This window comes from Rhinatrema bivittatum, chromosome 5 (assembly GCF_901001135.1).
Source record: "Rhinatrema bivittatum chromosome 5, aRhiBiv1.1, whole genome shotgun sequence".
Taxonomy (NCBI): Eukaryota; Metazoa; Chordata; class Amphibia; order Gymnophiona; family Rhinatrematidae; genus Rhinatrema; species Rhinatrema bivittatum.
This window is the reverse complement of record NC_042619.1, coordinates 355,745,274-355,765,273: the sequence shown is the minus strand read 5'-3', so window position 1 is coordinate 355,765,273 and position 20,000 is coordinate 355,745,274.

The following is a 20,000-nucleotide window of genomic DNA, read 5'->3' as shown; positions in this document are numbered from 1 at the left end:
TTTCTCTGATTTGTTTTAAATGTGCTACTTGCCAACTTCATGGAGTGCCCTCTAGTACTTGTATTATCTGAAAGGGTATATAATTGTTTCACATTTACCTATTCAAGTCCTTTCATGATTTTGTAGACCTCTATCATATCCCCCCCTCATCCGTCTTTTCTCCAAGCTGAACAACCTAACCTCTTTAGCCTTTCCTCATAGAGGAGCTGTTCCATCCCCTTTATCATTTTGGTCACCCTTCTCTGTACCTTCTCCATCGCAACTATATATTTTCTAAGATGCGGCAACCAGAATTGCACACAATATTCCAGTGTGATCTAACCATTCAACAATACAGAGGCATTATGACATCTATCATTTTATTCGCCATTCCCTTCTTAATAATTCCTAACATTCTTTTTGCATTTTTGACTGCTGCAGCACACAGCCGATGATTTCAAAGTATTACCCACTATGATGCCTAGATCTTTTTCCTGGGTGGTAGCTCCTGATATGGAACAACATTGTGCAAGTACAGCAAGGGTTATTTTTCCCTATAATCAACACCTTGCACATCTCCACATTAAATTTCATCTGCCATATGGATGCCCAATCTTTCAGCCTCACAAGTTCCTCCTGCAGTTTATCACAATCCACTTCTGATTTAACTACTCTGCATAATTTTTGTGTCATCTGCAAATTTGATCACCTCACTTGTCATACCCCTTTTCACATCATTTATAAATATATTAAAAAGCACCTGTCCAAGTACAGATCCCTGAGGCATGCCACTATTTACCTTTTTCCACTGTGAGAACAGACCATTTAATCCTACTCTCTGTTTCCTGTCTTTTAACCAGTTTGTAATCCACAAAAGGACATCGCCTCCTATCCCATGACTCTTTAGTTTTCTTAGAAACCTCTCATGAGGGACTTTGTTGAACACCTTCTGAAAATCCAATTATGCTACATTTACTGGTTCACTTTGTCCACATGTTTATTCACCCCTTCAAAAACGTGTAGGAGATTTTTGAAGCAAGACTTCCCTTGGATAAATCCATGCTGGCTGTGTCCCATTAAATAATGTCTATCTATATGTTCTGTGATTTTATTATTTATAACTGTTTCCACAATTTTTCCCAGCACTGAAGTCTGGCTCACTGGTCTATATTGGTTCACCTTGGGAGCCCTTTTTATATATCAGGGATACATTGATTATATTGATGTAGGGAACATCAGTCCTACTACCTTTTTATTTACATTTAAATTTACTTTTGCATTATCTTTTATGGATAGGAATGGAGACTCCAAGAAGGTCTACTGTATTTCCTCATAGAAGCAGCCCATTAAGAGATGATGAGAAAAGGCTGAAGAGGTTAGGGCTGTTCAGCTTGAAGAAGAGACGGCTGAGGGGGGATATGATAGAAGTCTTTGAAATCATGAGAGGTCTAGAACGGGTAAATGTGAATCGGTTATTTACTCTTTCAGATAATAGAAGGACTAGGGGGCATTCCATGAAGTTAGCATGTGGCACATTTAAAACTAATCGGAGAAAATTCTTTTTCACTCAACGTACAATTAAGCTCTGGAATTTGTTGCCAGAGGATGTGGTTAGTGCAGTTAGTGTAACTGGGTTTAAAAAAACATTTGGATAATTTATTGGAGGAGAAGTCCATTAACTGCTATTAATTAAGTTGACTTAAGGAATAGCCACTGCTATTACTGGCATCAGTAGCATTAGATCTACTTAGTGTTTAGGTACTTGCCAGGTACTTGTAGCCTGGATTGGCCAGTGTTGGAAATGGATGTTGGGCTTGATGGACCCTTGGTCTGACCAAGTGTGACAAATTCTTTTGTTCTTACGGCTTTCTTGGCCATGCCTTCCAACATTGGGGAGACAGCTTTTATAGTTGACTCCACAAAGTAACAAATGGATCTTTAAATGGTAAGGCAGGTAAATATACAGAAGTCCAAGTGTTTAAGAAATTGCTTTGTGCCCTGGAGTTACCTCTAGAATAATTTAGATGAGAGTTTACTGTGTAATTTTTATTGTAAGTATTTTATTATGTAACATTTCTTTATTGTTTGTTACTCAGTTTTATGCTGTACCATGCATCCCATCATAAAGCTCTTTTCTTTCTTTCAAATTAAGAGGTGTCAGTGAATTATTGGAAGGGGAGTTGGGGATGATGGAAGATTTAAGGGACCAAATTATGACTGCAAGGCTGTTGTGAATTTTGAAGGCTGTTGTGCTGGAAAGTGGATGGAATTATAGGTGACGGAGGCTATTTCTTATGATTCATTTCCTGTGCTTGGAGGTGATATAATAGAGGTCTATAAAATAATGAGTGGATTGGAATGGGTAAACCCAAATTAGTTGTTTACGCTTTCAAAAAGTACAAAGACTAAGGGACATGCAATAAAGTTACTAGGTGATACATTTAAGACAAATAGGAGAAAATACTTTTTTATTCAACATATAATTAAACTCTGGAATTCATTGCTAGAAGATGTGGTAGAAGCTATTAGTGTAGCTGGGTTTAAAAAAAAGTTTGGACAAGTTCCTGGAAGAAAAGTCCATAAACCATTATTAAGGGAGAGTTGGGAGAAATCCACTGCTTGTCCCTGGGATAAGCAGCATGGAATCTATTGAACTTAAGAATCCTGCCAGGTACTTGTGACCTGGATTGGCCACTGTTGGAAACAGGATGCTGGACTTGGTCTGACCCAGCATGGCAAAACTCTTATGTTCCTGCTGGCTGCAAGAGAGCCTAAAGAATAGCTAGGGATACAGCCACAGTGGTGGGAAGATTGAAAGTACCAGGGATCAGGGGTTCAGAGCAGATCTACATCACATGGTGAAATGGGGGAGGGAGACTTAAATGAGGGGGCAGGGATAGGCAGACTTTGCATGGGGTGGTGGGGAGAAGGGAGAGGGAGGGGAGGACTTAAGAAGGGATCATGAAGTGAGAGAGAATCCAGGATAGATCCAGGATAGGGAGGGAGGGGAAATGGAGAGAGGACTACAGATAGAGGGAGAGAGGAAACAGAGAGGGAGAGAGAACCACATTGGGTGGTATGAAGATTGAGAATGATTGGGGGTGGGATAGGAAGGGGTTTGAGTCACTGAAAGGATGTGAGACAAGAAAGTAAACGAGGTTGGAGGGTGGAAATGGCAAAACACAGGAGATTGGGGAAGGACTGAGACCGGGGGAGGGGAGCAGTTGAGAAAGAGCAAAGGAAGGGGATAAGATAGAATGCTGGAAGGTAGGCAAGAGATGAAAATAGGGAGATTGTGAGGATTGGAATGGACAATAGGGTTAAGAGAGAGTTAGGCTGGGAAGAGCTGAGGGAGAGTGCAAAACAAAAGATATGGAGGAATGGCAAGGGAGAAAGTAAAGATATTGGTATAAGAAAGCTTGGAGGGGATGGTTTGAGAGAGAATCAGCTTGAGGATGATTAGGGTCATAAAGGAGGCTGCAGTTGGTGGATGGGGAGGAGGTAAGGACAATGAAGCCAGCTGATTGTGGGGGAGGTGATGGACCGAGAGGGGGTAATGGGAGGGAGAGCTAAGGATTTGAAATGAGAACTGGAGGGGTAGAAGGATGGGTTGAAATCTAGCTTTGAGTGAACATAAGCAGAGAAATGAAAAGAAAGGAAAAGATCAATGTCAGAGGTAGATGGAGGGGAAGAAGTAAAGCAAAGAAAAGGAAAGTGAGAAAAAAAAGAAAATGAATAGGATACCTGGGAAAGGAAAATGAAGAAAAGAAAAAAAGCACTTAAAAAAACAAAATATTTATTAAACAAAGGTTTAGTGATTATGTCAGCTTTGGGAATTGTGCGTCTTTGATATCTGTTGTTTTTATGTTTTGCACAGTACAGGAGAAAATACAATTTATGTTTTTCTGTCTCCAGTATTGCAGTGCATGCAGAGGCTGGCTTTTTGGGGTTTCCAGTTCAGTTTGTGTCTATAAGTTTTTATTTCAAATTTATGGTCCCATTTAATGTATTAGGTAAGGGTCTGTCCGTATTCTGCATGTATGACAGAGGTTGAAATATTTTGCTAGTTCTTATATGGGGATCTGTAGTAATCTGATTTATTCTATTTTCCAATTAGAAGTGTATTGGTGTTTTAGGGCCAAGTGCAATATTTGCATTTCTGCCTTTTATGGATAGGATATTTTTGCTGTTTGCGTCCTGGCGGTTAGTGAGGTTTTGGCATGGTAGGTTTGTTATATAGGTTTGAAATGTGTTTTTTATTGGGTTTTGTTTATTTTCAAAGTGCATGGTTGTGGAGAGTTTGTTTTGCTTTTACTGAGGTGATTCCAGAATGTGTACATTGAGAAAATGCCTGGAGAGAAGGTGGAGAAGGGGATAGAATGATGGAGGGGAGAGTGCCTAGAAAGAAGGGAGGTGGGGAAGGAGGAGGGAGTACCTAGAGGAAGAGGGAAGAAGGAGATAGGAATGCAAGAAGGAAGGAATATCTAGAGAGAAGAGAGGTGAGGGATGGAGGCAGTGAAAACTTGGAGGGAGGGGAGAAAGAGGATAAAGTGCCTAGAGAGAGGGGAAGTTAAGGAAAGGAGAAGAGAATGCTTGCAGATAGGGGGGAGAGAGTGGATGGAGGAAGAAGAGGGATAATTCCTAGTGGGAGAGGAGAAAGAGGAAAGAATATCTGAGGAGAGAGGGGGGACAAAATTTCTGGTATGGAGAGAGAGAATATCAGGAGGAAAGAAATATTATTTAGATGTTTATCTTCTGCTTTTTGGCACTTCAAAGTAGATTACGTGCAAGTACTTCCCTATCCTCAGAGGGCTTATAATCTAATTTTGTCACAATGAGCAACAGTGGGAAATGAACACTGGCTTTGCAGGGCTGTACCCACTGCTCTAAGCACTAGGCTATTCCTGGAGGGAAGAATGGAGGAGAATGGTAGAGGGAGGGGGAGAAGGGAGAGGGAGAGAGAAGGGAATAGAGTGTATGGCAGAGGGGGTGCCATCAACAATGTTCAGCCAGGGTGCCATATGCTGTTCATGTTCTTTTTCCACAGCACATGCACGTTTAACTACATTGAACGGAAGCATTCCCATGGGCATATTTAGGTCAGGGAGGAAAAGTGCGCATGCAGATGACATTTCTAAATCTTTTCTAGAAAATATTTACATAAAATGGTGTTGGCTGGCCCAAAGGCCTGTTACGGCCATACAGAATATAGCTATACAACAAAATAGCACTGGCCACTGGGCCCTGAGGCCAGCTCCAGTGTCTGAACCGGAAACCAGTGTGGCTTGAGCACCTGGAGACCACTTCGGAAGGAAGGAGTAAGTGTGGTCCAGGGTTGCTGGGGGTAGGAGGTGAATTGAGCTTCAGGTTTTGTTTTGGGGTTTTTTAATTTCCTTTTTCAAACAAAAATCAATTGAGAAAAAGCTTTTGGGGTAATTTTTTTGTTTCATTTTTAATCAAATTAAAACAAAGCACTTGTGTTATAATGCACATTTAATTAAATTAAATGCACAGCCTACTTAATTTTTGTGTTTATTTAAAAAATCAGCTATCAGCTATTGTAGGTGGTTTATAAATAAATATACGTAATAAAATAAATAAAATAAATCAGTATACATAATGAACTACACAAAATTTATATATATATATATATATAAATTTTGTGTAGTTCATTATGTATACTGATTTATTTTATTTATTTTATTACACAAAATTTATATATATATATTATATTATATATATATATATATATATATTACACAAAATTTATATATATATATATATAAATTTTGTGTAGTTCATTATGTATACTGATTTATTTTATTTATTTTATTACGTATATTTATTTATAAACCACCTACAATAGCTGATAGCTGATTTTTTAAATAAACACAAATATTAAGTAGGCTGTGCATTTAATTTAATTAAATATGCATTATAACACAAGTGCTTTGTTTTAATTTGATTAAAAATGAAACAAAAAAAATTACCCCAAAAGCTTTTTCTCAATTGATTTTTGTTTGAAAAAGGAAATTAAAAAAAAACAAAACAAAACCTGAAGCTCAATTCACCTCCTACCCCCAGCAACCCTGGACCACACTTACTCCTTCCTTCCGAAGTGGTCTCCAGGGATATATATATACACATACATACAAGATTACCTCCAAAAATTGGAGAATGGAAAAAAAGCACTTTGGTTTATCTTAATAAACACCATACATCAAACCTTTTGATTATATATTAAAACGGTTTTTATTTTGAATATAAATTTAACAAAAACTTTTTGATTGCCAATATCTCCTTATGGATATACTCTACTTATTCTTTTAAATGAAACAACACTTGAACATACATCAAATCATGTGCAAACCTGCATATACCACTATTCATAACCCTTGCCTCTATACTATTGCTAGACTCAATGTAACCCTCAAATATAATACGTTTCCTTTTTAAACATACAATGTTGGTCACTGTTGATAAAAGACACTAGACTGAGTAGGATTTTTCATTCATCATCATATCCACATGATAACACTATTATTAACATTCAACATTCATTGAAAAAAGTTTTTTTACATTTTAACCCTCATTTTATAATCTATAATATAGCATGTGAATATTTGAGATGTAACACATAGTTCAGCTCTCATCTGTAGTGTTCCTGATTACATTATATTCTTTCCCAACAAGGCCCTTGTTTCATCTTCCCGGCTTCTTCAGGGGAATATTTCAAAGAGGAACGATCAACAGTGAGTAAATCACCCCAGCCACTCGATTCTAATAATAAAATTAATCAAAAGAAAAAATTTTTTATGTATCATTTACTCTTCATTATCAATATGTTTACTCAGCACTTCATATATATAAATACATACAGAATCAAACTAAAGAATAAAAACAGTTAAAAACAAACAAGACCAAACAATGTATAGCCTTTGAACCAAACACAGTGCATCATACAATACTTACCATAACTCAAATCGCTTTTTCAGAGTGCTCTTTCTGATTAGGCCTTCACAAGTACTTCCCATTAAGCCCCTGTGCATTGCACTTTGTACCAGCTAAACATAGCTACAAGGATTTTAATATCATATACTTGAAATAGGACAAAGAAAAAAGGGAGACACGATGGAGAATTAAATATTGGACAATCATCTACATCAAGTCATTAAAGGCTTATGCCATCAAATATGCCTTTAGCAATATACGTAATCATAGAATAGAATTTTCAGACTTCAAATTATCAGGTAATAGATTACAAAGTGTGGGACTTGCCATTCCAAATAATTGTTCCCTAAATTCTGCATGGCACACCTGCTTTACTGATAGCACTTCTGTCAAACTCTGAGAAGCAGGTCTAAGGGAACACACAGGTCTGTGCAGCCTAACAGTTGATTTAAGACATCAGGTGCTGATTCAGAAAGTAGTTTATAAATGATCAAAAGCACCTTAAATTTCATCTGCCAAACTATCGGCAGCCAGTGTAATTTAAACAGAACGTGTCATGTGTTCACAAATACTGGTAATAAGTTGTGCCACCACAATTTGAATAATCTGAAGGGCACAAACAGTAGAATATGGAAGACCGACATATAAAAACATTGCAATAATCAAGTGTTGAGATAATTAAAGCATGAACAAGTCTTCATATTGGACTTGGATAGAAAACGCTTCAAATGCCATATCATCTGCAACTTGTAAAAGGAAATTTTTGCCACTTTTTTTTATATGTGGTCTGCAGGAGAGGGTAGTATCGATCTCAGACCCCAAGCCCCACACTTGATTTCAAATGGGTATCTCATTTCCTCCAAAACTAAACATCTGAGGAAACTCCAGAGAAGAAAATCTAGCCAAATTTAGCATCTCCCATCTTTTTCACATTCAGCGCGTATTCATGTGTAGTGAATTTCCATACCTGCATTAATAGGTATGAAAATAATAAGAAAATAAAATATCGTCAACATACACACGATAATCAAAATCAAGACTGTCTAGTAGCTGGTAGGGGTGTGCATTCGTATTGAACATAAATGTAAAACGCTACTTATTTTTTTTTTTAACTTAAAAAAGTGATAAGACATAAACGATCAGATTTCCAACTTATTCAACATAGCTATGTTGAATAAGTTGGAAATCGCGATTGTTGATCCAAAATAAAAATTTAAACCCCTCACCTTCCTTAATCCCCCCCCAAAGACTTACCACAACTCCCTGGTGATCCAGCGAGGAGTGAGGACGCCATTTCTGAAAGCCTTTCCGAGGAGCACGTGACGTCGGCGCCACGTCGGAGTGATGTGGCGTCACGTGATTCCCCGCGGGTTCGCGCCGGAACGCTCGTTTGGCCCAAAAGGAACTTTTGGCCAGCTTGGGGGGGTCAGGAGGCCCCCCAAGCTGGCCAAAAGTTCCTTTTGGGCCGAATGAGGGTGCCGGAGGGAACTCGCGGGGAATCACGTGACGCCGCGTCACGCCGACGTCACGTGATTCCCCGCGGTGGTCGCTTCCGGGATCCTCGTTCGGCCCAAAAGGAACTTTTGGCCAGCTTGGGGGGGCCTCCTGACACCCCCAAGCTGGCCAAAAGTTCCTTTTGGGCCGAACGAGGATCCCGGAAGCGACCCCGCGGGGAATCACGTGACGTCGGCGCCACGTCGCAGTGACGCAGTGTCACGTGATTCCCCGCGAGTTCCCTCCGGCACCCTCGTTCGGCCCAAAAGGAACTTTTGGCCAGCTTGGGGGTGTCAGGAGGCCCCCCCAAGCTGGCCAAAAGTTCCTTTTGGGCCGAACGAGCGTTCCGGCGCGAACCCGCGGGGAATCAAGTGATGCCGCGTCACTCCGACATGACGCCGACGTCACGTGCTCCTTGCAAAGTTGGTCAGAAATGGCGTCCTGACCCCGCTGGACCACCAGGGAGTTGTGGTAAGTCTTGGGGGGGGGGATTAAGGAGGGTGAGGGGTTTAAATTTTTATTTGCACATATGGACATATACTCAACTCATTGAATTCTGTTTATGTCCATATTGACCGCAAATGGGACCCCCTTTGGACATATGGACATATGAACTTAAACTTTTGCTCTGCACATCCCTAGTAGCTGGCAAATCGGAAAAATCTAAATATTAAAGAGGGAAGCCGGTATGGCTGATCCCTGAGGAACTCTAGAAGACAAATTAAACTGTGAGAACTGATCACTTCCTAAAACTACCCTCTAATATCTGTTAGATAGGAAAGAAACAAGCCAACTTAAAACCATAGATGTCACCCCCTCGCTCTTCAAATACTGAACCAAACTGAGTGGTCCTGCATATCGAAGGCTGCAGCGATATCCAATAGAACCAAAAGAAAATGGATTCTATTGTCAAACCCTCTTTGAATAACTTCACTGTTAAATAATAATAGGGTTTCTGGGCTGTAATCACCCGGAAACCCAAAATGAAAATCAACTCTTTCTGTTCATCAATAAAGTCATGCAGCTGGTTCAGAACTACTTTCTCAAGTATTTTAACCAAAAAAAGGCAAGGTGGAAACAGGCCAAAAATTAATCAGGTCAGACACATCCAACCCTGTAACCCTTGTGGCCAGTCATTAGACTACAAAAATATATCCATTACAGAGTGCACTAACTTACTACAGCACAGGCTGCAGCACATTTACCCCCTAGCGTTTCCCTACTTCCTCCAACTTGCTCATGTGAGGCAGAGCTGTGAAAGAGAAGGGTTCATAATGGCTACTCATCTACACCAGTAAGTAGCATTTTGATGTATTTCTTTCATATGTTTATATATTATTTTTCATGCTGGTATTAGCTGATATGTCCTATCTTTGAGAGTGGGCAATGAATGTGGAGCTAATGAGTTGTGTTCCTAGGCTGTTGTGTAGTCAAGGCATAAATGCATTGTTATGCTAATTTTATTTATTTCTTCTTTACATGTTTTTTAGACAGACACAAGTGAGATCAACACCATTGTGTTTGTGTGGGACTTCAGAGGAGGTTCTCCCATTTCCCATTGTGGAGGATTAACTGGAGAATGAGAGGATTCCTCTGTGTATTGTGGGTACTGTCTCACTTCTAGAATAAGCACTGAACACCATCAGCTGACAGAGAAATTCTTTATTAATAAGATATCTTATTGAGCAATGCAGAATACCACACCAGAATAAAGTATACACAGAGCTCAAGGCTCCAAAGCTGTGCAACAAATTTTATACATCACCTCTTCTATCCTGTATACCAATGGGTTTGTTTGTTTTTTTATTTGCATAGCATCTTCTAATTGGTTAATACTCTTATCTTATCTCAATTATGTTGATAATACTGAATTCTTATAGGTCATATAATTTCTTGTAAGTTGAGCCCAGAAGACAGAAGCAAAACGTAATGCTGATGTTTGACATACTTTAGCATTCTAACTGACCTTTCACATATCTTAGCATTCCAACAGCCTTGGCTATTTCCACAGGTTTGATCAGTTCAGTTTTATTATGCTGCCATTATCTGTTTCTTCACTTCCACTAGTCTGTCTCCACAGAGAGCCCCTTGAAGCATCCTTACACATGGTTGCAGGAATGACCATGGGCATAGCATGCTATGGAAAGATGAATGTAGCATTCCCTTTTTTTCCCTCCCTCTGAAAGCTTTTCTTCAATTCTTTTGTGTGTGTGTGTGTGTGTAGGTGTTTATGATTGCTACTATACTTTTGTGTTGTGGTCTATGACATGTTTTTGTGAATATATAAGTGCTGCGATCATTTTTTGTGCATGGGTCTGTGTTTCTTTTGTAAAGAGAACCATGACTGGCTTTTGCCATGTTACCTGTGCTGTTGTCATAAAGAGATCTATATTATTCAGAGCCATTTGTCTGGCTAAGCTCGGACTTACACTCAAAAATGGATCTAATAATTTTGCTTCGTCTTTTTAATTCATCTAGTGTTATTTTAAAATAGAGTGTTACATTTTTGGACATGGCTCTCAATATATGTGAAGGTGAATTTCATACTACCATCCATCGAAAACCAATGGATCGTAACAACTTGTTAAGGTTTTTAAGTCATCATGCCGTCAATTTCAAGATGGGACTTCCTGTGAGCCTTTTAGAGCGAAACGGATATGCTCCACAGAAGAGAATTTTGAGGCTCAAGCTAAGATTTTGAAGGCAGATTCCTTGAAAGAGGGTATCCTCAGAGAGCTATCTCCCGAGCATACAAGAGAGCCAAATTCAGCGATCGACAAGCCCTCTTATGATACAAACTGAAAAAAGAGGAAGCAAGATTAACCTGGTTGTTAAGACAATCGACAGTGGTGGGAACCATTATCACCGCTATCAAACGGCACTGGCATATACTTTCTCTCCACGATGTTTTTAAAGAGCTTCCAATGTTTGCCAGGGGCAAGAATATCAGGGACAAAACAGTTGCCCAAATGAACACAACTACAACAATAGAAATAATTACAGGCCACCAAAAGTGTGGGCATTGTAGTTGGTGTTCACAGACGATCACGGGAGTATCATGGGAAGATCCAGTGACAAAATACAGAGTGTGGAGAAGATCGAATATGGATGTAATTCCTATAACGTCATTTACTTTATAGTGTGTCCCTGTCCCCAGATTTATATAGGACGGACAACACGTCCGACCAGAATACGTTTTGGGTGAACATAAATCAAGATATAACACGGCAAAAATGACCGCCGCTATGGTCCATCACCTTAAGGAGAAAAACCATAGCATCGCTGAATTAAAGTGGACAATTTTGGAGCAATTAAAGATCTCTCCTCGAGGAGGCAACATTGGAGCTAAACTTAATTACCGGGTTGCATTTTGGATACATACGCTATCATCATCACACCCGAAGGGGATGAACGATGAGCTAAATTTGGACATTTTACTGTAGCAAACACTGGCTTTAGTGCAAATAGTCAGCTCAAACTTTTCAAGTTCATGCCGGTAGAGTTTACTCGGTGAAGATACAGCTAGCCGTGCCGTCCCTTATATTAAAATGGAGGAAGTTAGTGCAGGGTTGTGCCCTCCAGGTCCGTCAATTTAGAACAATATGATGGAGAAGTGATGGTATTTTCCGGTCAGGTCCGATTAAGCACTCACGCCATACGGACGGTGTCCTTCACACCAACAGCCCGAGCATGGAACAACACACAGATATATATCGACATTTAAAAATTTAAAAATTAAAAGGGAAAAACAGTTGATGGGTGTGGACATGCCGGAAATGTTCATCATTGGCTCCAGAAGTATACCAGGTTTGATATTTAAGAGGCAGCAGAGCTAGACATAGGGTTCAGCTGACGTCCTGAGACATTAATTCCGAGATATGGAGCGGCAAAAAAAGCGGAGTAGTGAGTAATGTGAAGTGATGAACGTCGCAGCGAGGTAAATAATTTCAGTAGTTGGAGATTTCTACAGTGATATTCCCCTGAAGAAAGACTCAGGTCTGAAACACGAACGTGTCGGGATACATTTTCATCTTTTAAGGAAACCAACACTAAAAAAGACCTGAAGGTACCTGCTTTAATATCAACACAATTTTCAATTTAAAAGTTTCAACTTTCTCCGCTCAAAGAGCAGTGTCAATTATATCTTGGACGTCACTGAGATTTCGGGACTATAACGAGAAAATAATTTTAAAAAAAATTATTTCAAAAAATTTGATATATGGAGGTGGCAGGAGGTTAATGATTATAACCAATACAATTTGGTGCGGAGACACCTACACTCTATATGAAACCTTCTGCGCTTCCTAAAAATATTTTTAAATAACACTAGATGAATTAAAAAGATGATGCAAAATTATTAGATCCATTTTTGAGTGTAGGTTTTGAAATTAAAATTTCAACTTTGAATATACCTTCATTCACATATGATCTATTTGAAAAAACTGTTTAAAAACATTTTTTTCTGCAGCGACAGAGCAATACTTTGTTCTTGATTGGATTGTGAATTAAGAGGATCGCTGTTTACAGTGGTGTTTATATATAGATTTTGGTTAAGCTCGGACTTAGCCAGACAAATGGCACCATTTCAGTATCTGGCTGCACATACCACCCTATATATAGCTGGCTGACTTTTTTAGCCAGCTAAACAGTTAGCTAGATAAGTCAAGGGCCGGATGGAAGCATTTCAGGGCTAAATCAGCTATCCAGTTTCCTTAAGCTGTGTAAATGCCGATATTCAGTGTTACCTGGCTAATAAGGAGATGCATCAAGCCACGGTAGTGTTGTAATATGCACTGTATTGCGTACATTGTGCAATATTGCTGTGATGTACATGATATTTTGCATCTCCCTGCTCAGGTTACCTCCCCTATTACAATTACCTTCTTTGCATGGATTTACGTGCGTAGGCTTTTTAAAATCTACCCCTATATTTAGATTTATTTTTTTTTTTATTTGGGGGACCTTGTGTTGAGATGAGGATCAGTCCCATTTTCCTGCAATTTTTTTATTTTTGACCCAGCAGCCCTTTAAGGCGATGGTAGCCTCGTGAGGTTGGGGGCCACCATCCCTTTAAGGGGACACTGGGCACATTCCTTTGGCCGCAAGAGAAAAGAACGAGCCAGAGAGCCACAATGTTTTTCGGGGGAGGGGGCCCCACTATCGCGGCAACATCCTCCTGTAATATTGTGGGTCCTCCTGCGATAAAATATCACAACTTCATGCACAGGGGTAAGTTAGTGCGCCTCATGAAGGCAATCCTAAAGTTAGCCTGAAATATATATATATATATATATATATTGGTAAACTTTGAAATATCCAATTAACTTTGCAACCTGGCCTGCGGCTGAATATGGATCTTAATTTCTTTTTTTGACTTTACTGAAATATTTTACTGTCGTGACATATCTTTCTCCTCTTCTCTTGTGTTGCCATCTGGAGAGGCCAAAGACAAGCATAGCTTTCTAGCCTGGGCCTGATGTTTGATGTTGACAATTAATACGTGGCTGTGATTTAATACTTTTATTATGTTACAATGTTATCACTCGGCATTCTCCATCTCTCACTCAACACTTACCTAACTGAAGTAAAAAAAAAAAACTTAATGCTGCCGATGGCTGTACTGAAACCATGATAGGCTAATGTAGCATTAAAGTTTAACATTCTTCTTTATTAAATGTAAATTTCTTTCCTCACCTGCAGAATGGCATTCATCCTCGTACTCAGATGGAAGGACACCAGAAGTCCCTCATAGCTCCAGGAGGCCATAGTTACTACTTCATCACTGCTGCAGAGCCATTCAAATAATTAAACAATGCTGTTATACATTCTGGCGTAAACTATTCTCTGTTCGATACAGAATCTGTAGTAAGGTATATCTGTGCATGAATCGATGAATATTACATAAGGAAACTTAAGCAGTGTTCATGTGGCTTGTGAGGAATGTGTGCTTGAAAATAAAACTGCTGCTGTGGATATTATAGTGTTGATAATTATGAACGTGACCATAAGTTGTGTCTGAGAAAGTCTTACGTTTGATTTGAGATATTGTTACACTGAAGTATTCAGGATGCATACGTCCTTGTGGTTAGCCTGACCAAACGTTTTCCTGTTTTTCTTCAAGCCTAACAAAATTTTCAAAGTATCTAAATCACTCCCAAAGGAAATAATGAGAGCTGTGCAATTGCACATTACAGCAGATCAAAAAAAGTATAAATAATGGGCCGGAATTTAAGAGGTACGCGCGGGCGTAGATTTATGCGCGTAACCCGGCGCGCATAAATCTACGCCTGATTTTATAACATGCGCACGCGGCCGCGCGCATGTTATAAAATCCAGGGTCGGCGCGCCCAAGGGGGTGCACACTTGTGCACCTTGCACGCGCCAAGCCCTAGGGGAGCCCCAATGGCTTTCCCTGTTCCCTCCGCCCCCCACCTTCCCCTCCCTTCCCCTCCCTAACCCGTCCCCCAGCCCTACCTAAAACCCCCCCTGACCTTTGTTTTTAAAGTTGCGCCTGCTTCTGGGCAGACGTAGGTTGCGCACGCCAGCCAAGTGCCGGCGCGCGATCCCCTGGCCTAGAGGCCCTACGGAGTCCTCTGTCCATGTCCCCGCCCCTTTTTTCAAGCCCCGGGACATACGCACGTGTCGCCGGGCCTATGCAAAATCCAGCTGGATTTACGTGCGCAGGGCTTTTAAAATCTGCCCCAATATATGTATCTTGATGTCTCCTAGAGGTAAATTAAAGGTATCTATGTTTTTTTGAGTGAACAAATGTTTTAATTAGAAGTGTGCAGAGAAAAAAAAATGTCTTTGCTTTTTCTGTTTCGTTGCGTTAGCACCGTTTGTTTTTTTAAGTTACATTTTTTTGTTTAGTTTTTTTTTTTGCGTTTTGGAAAATAATGTGTGCTATTTGCAAATGATGCCTGGTGTAAAAAAATAAAATAGAGCACACTACTTGCAAAAGTGTGTGCTACTTCTGAAACCTAACAATAATTTTTAAAAACCCTGGATGGTGTCCACAGCCTCCTATCCCATCTACTACCACCCCTGGAGTTTGCCATTTCTCCATTTCTCCATAATAGTTAATTTTAAATACTCTTTTACAGGCCCCACACCCAACCCCCCCCCCCCTCCCCTTTGTTAAAACATAGCACCCTCTGGAAGCTGAAAACCTCATCACCACCCTAGCTCACCCTCCCTACCCTTCCTGACTCACCAAATCTTCCTTGGTGGTCTAGTGGGGCCTGGGAGCGACCCCCCTGCACTCCTGGACCCAGCAACTGCCATTTTGAAAAATGGCACCAGCTGCCCTTTGCACTATCTTGTGACAGGGGCTATTGGGGCCATTGGGTAGCCGCTGGTATATGATAGAGCAAAGAGTATGGGGTTTTTTTTTCCCATTATTTAGTTTAAAAAACAAAATGAAACGACATGCACAATGTGGTTGATATTGTCTGCCACTTCAAACGAATGCATATCCCTAGTTTTAAGAATGCGTTTTGGACAGAGAACGAGGGTATTAATAGAGCATCATTGATGACTCCTCCTCCAGCACTCTCCAAATACATCCTTCAAGCCATGACAAATATTTTTAATTTTGCTTATTATCTCTCAATTATATGCTTTTATGACAATTGCTATTCAGGTTTGTACACTATTCACTCTGTAGGGTAAAATAAATGTGAATGGAATGAGCCCTTTGCAAAAAAAGAAAAATTTCCGACTTTATAGTACACTGAATGATTGCTTCATTAAAGTAATGCTGGTAATTTAATGTATGAGCATTGCTAATGTTTATCGAATCGACTGACAATACAAAAGCTAATTTTCATGTAAAAAAAAAGATAGGCAGTTATAGGGGAAAATGCAATGCACTACTGTTGTAGTTAGCTTGGTTCTGCTAGAACTGTGTTTTCGATGTAATACAAGGGATAGGATTCCAGGTCCAACTTTACAGGCTGTGAACAAAGAAGGGAGTACTACCAAATGCTAATGCTAGTGAAAAAAATCCCAAATCAACGTATTTACCTCAACTGCTGAGAACAATAGTCTACAGCTCCTATGGGGGTGCAGACATAGCAAGGCCATGATCCTGTTTTCTCACGGGCGGATTTTAAATGCCCTGCTCGCGTAAATCCGCCCAGATTTATGCGAGCAGGGCCCTCGCGTGCCTATTTTGCTTAGGCCGCTGGCGTGCGCAGAGCCCCGGGACGCACGTAAGTCCTGGGGTTTTTTAAAGGGGGCGTGTCGGGGCGGGGCCGAACGACGCGGCATTTCGGGGGCGGGACCGGGGGCATGGCGCCGGCCAGGGGGCGTGGTCGAGGCCTCCGGACCAGCCCCCGGGTCGGATGACGGCGCGCCAGCAGTCCGCTGGCGCGTGTAGATTTACGTCTGCTTCTAGCAGGCGTAAATCGAGGGACAAAGGTAAGGGGGGGTTTAGATAGGGCCGGGGGGGGGTGGGGGTGGGTTAGGGAGGGGAAGGTGAGGGGAGGGCGAAAGAAAGTTCCCTCCGAGGCCGCTCCGATTTCGGAGCGGCCTCGGAGGGAACGGAGGCAGGCTGCGCGGCTCGGCGCGCACAGGCTGCCCAAAATCGTCAGCCTTGCGCGCGCCGATCCAGGATTTTAGAAGATAGGCGCGGCTATGCTCGTATCTTAGAAAATCCAGCGTACTTTTGTTTGCGCCTGCTGCGCGAACAAAAGTACGCGATCGTGCTCTTTTTTTAAAAATCTACCCCTCAGGTTTTACCAAAGCAATGGGAGACATAAACTCTTTCTGAAGCCAGAACAAATGCTGGCTGGAAACTTAAAAGGACTGTGTGAAGGGTGCCATGTAATGCGACTCATGACTGACAAGGATGACCTGTGACCGTTAGAGATGTGCATTCATTTCAAATACATTTTAAAAACTTTTCAAATAAGGGCAATGTGTTTCATTCGGGTGGGGGTGGGGGGGGGGGGAGGCACCCTGACACGAATTGGGGGCCCCTCCCAAATGAAACAGACCTTATTCATTGCATTCGTTTGAAAAGTTTGTTGTACATCAAAGTGGCGCCGTCCACTGGGGTGAATGTGCCGGAGTTAATTTACTCTGGCACGACCCTAGCCCATGCTCTCAGTTTTACGAAGAAAGAAGACAGAAGAGAAACCACTTCCTTGGAGCTCTGAGGTCTGGGCCTGACCTAGGCCGAGGCCCAGGCGTCGGAACCCGGCCTCCGGGTTTGGCCACTGTGTCGGGCCTGGGCCTGAGCTGTGGTCTAGGACAAGGTCCAGGCATTGGGACCCAGCCTCTTTGGGCCCCAGCATTGGGCCTGGGTCTGGGTTCAGGCCCCATCATTGAGTCTCTAGGCCAGGCCACAGCGTCAGGCCTAGGCTTGGGTTATGTCGAAGGCCAAAGCCTCGGCCATGGGTAGGCCGAGGCCAATGTCTTAGGGACCTACCGCAACCTCAGCCTACGCAAGGCCGAGGCTTTGGCCTGGGTCTAGGCCTCAGTTGTGGCATGAGGCCTGGGCTCCAGCCTAGATCTTGACCAAAGCCTCAGGCTTGCGTAGTCTGAGGAGGAGGTCACAATGGCTTACTGTGGCCTCAGCCTACGCAAGGCCGAGGCTTTGGCCTGGGTCTAGGCCTCAGTTGTGGCTTGAGGCCTGGGCTCCAGCCTAGATCTTGACCAAAGCCTCAGGCTTGCGTAGGCTGAGGAGGAGGTCACAATGGCTTACTGTGGCCTCAGCCTACGCAAGGCTGAGGCTTTGGCCTGGGTCTAGGCCTCAGTTGTGGCATGAGGCCTGGGCTCCAGCCTAGATCTTGACCAAAGCCTCAGCCTTGCGTAGTCTGAGGAGGAGGTCACAATGGCTTACTGTGGCCTCAGCCTACGCAAGGCTGAGGCTTTGGCCTGGGTCTAGGCCTCAGTTGTGGCATGAGGCCTGGGCTCCAGCCTAGATCTTGACCAAAGCCTCAGGCTTGCGTAGTCTGAGGAGGAGGTCACAATGGCTTACTGTGGCCTCAGCCTACGCAAGGCCGAGGCTTTGGCCTGGGTCTAGGCCTCAGTTGTGGCATGAGGCCTGGGCTCCAGCCTAGATCTTGACCAAAGCCTCAGCCTTGCGTAGTCTGAGGAGGAGGTCACAATGGCTTACTGTGGCCTCAGCCTACGCAAGGCCGAGGCTTCAGCCTGGGCCTAGGACTCACTGGCGGCAAATCCCCATGGGACTGAGTAAATGGGGGCCAGAAGGGATCCCGGCCTTGGCATTTTTCCAGGTGGATGGGAGGCCCCGTTTTCATTTTTTTTGTCGGTTTTCTTTTATTTTTATGTTTGATTTATTTTTTTTTTCACATGAATGAAAGGGATCAAACATTCCACATATTGAAATTTGTGGGGGAAAAAAACTCCCAAAAACGAAATTATTGTTCTCTATATACCCCTAGTTAGAGAGATGCTGCCAAAAATAATTAAGACATGAAGCAAGACAGAGGAATGTTTGAGGAGCCACCATCATCATTATCGTGAAGCAACTATGGTTACAGACAGATCATCTGATCTCCCTACCCATCTGATGTATAAGAAGCAGTTTGACCAACTGCCAATAAAAGGAAAATAAAAGGAGAATAAGTAGCAGGCCTTTGATTATAATACCTAGAAGTGCTGTTGTACTGTCGTCTTTAATGGCTGGCTCACTTTGTTAAAGTATCTGGTACGTGATGCATTTTAGGGCAAATGCAATAATTATGGGTATCTGTTTTATTTACAGACTTGCTGGTAAAAGATCCTTAAACAACTTAGTCACTTGGTTGTTTTCATTTGGAAGATCTGCGTTTCTTTGTTTATGTTCTTGCATTTATGTTTGTTTTTATTGTACCACACACACCACAAACTATGGATGTGAGTGGGTAATAAATCTTTTAAATAAATAAGTCAATAAATAGCAGACTTGCTTTCTGTTTATATATTATATCCCTTATGCTCCCTAGTCAATACAAAATATCTACATTTCTGAATACTCATAGTTTATTTGAATAACCTTCTGTTGTCCTGGTTTCATTTGCAAGTCTGATTGTACCAGTGAAGTTTTTCCAACTCCTTTTACCTTTAAAGATTAGAACTTTAAAAATTGTATTGGCAATGAGGGACCTAGGGATGAAATTGGAATGCAATTTCTCCTTAAAAGAACTAGAAGGGCAGTAGCTAGCAGTGCCTTAATGAAACTCAAAGTTTGTAATGGTCTAAAACCATTTCTGATTTCAAGTGATTTTCATAACATCATACAAGCTTTAGTCATTTCAAAAACAGAGTATATTACAATGCTTTGTATGTTGGTGTACCAGCGTATATATTGAAATACTTTTAAGCAGTGCAGAATGCAGCAGCCGGATTAATAACTGGAATTAGACTCTGTGATCGTATTTCTCCCATGGTTCATTTTTCACATTGGCTTCCCATAAAATGGAGAATTATTTTAGAATTGTCACCTTGATATGTCGAGTCTTAAAATGATGGTATATAAAATTTCGTAAATAAATAGATAAATAAATAAATAGATAAGCAGAGATATTTCCTTACCTGTTAGTTCTTTATTAAAAATGTATTAACCA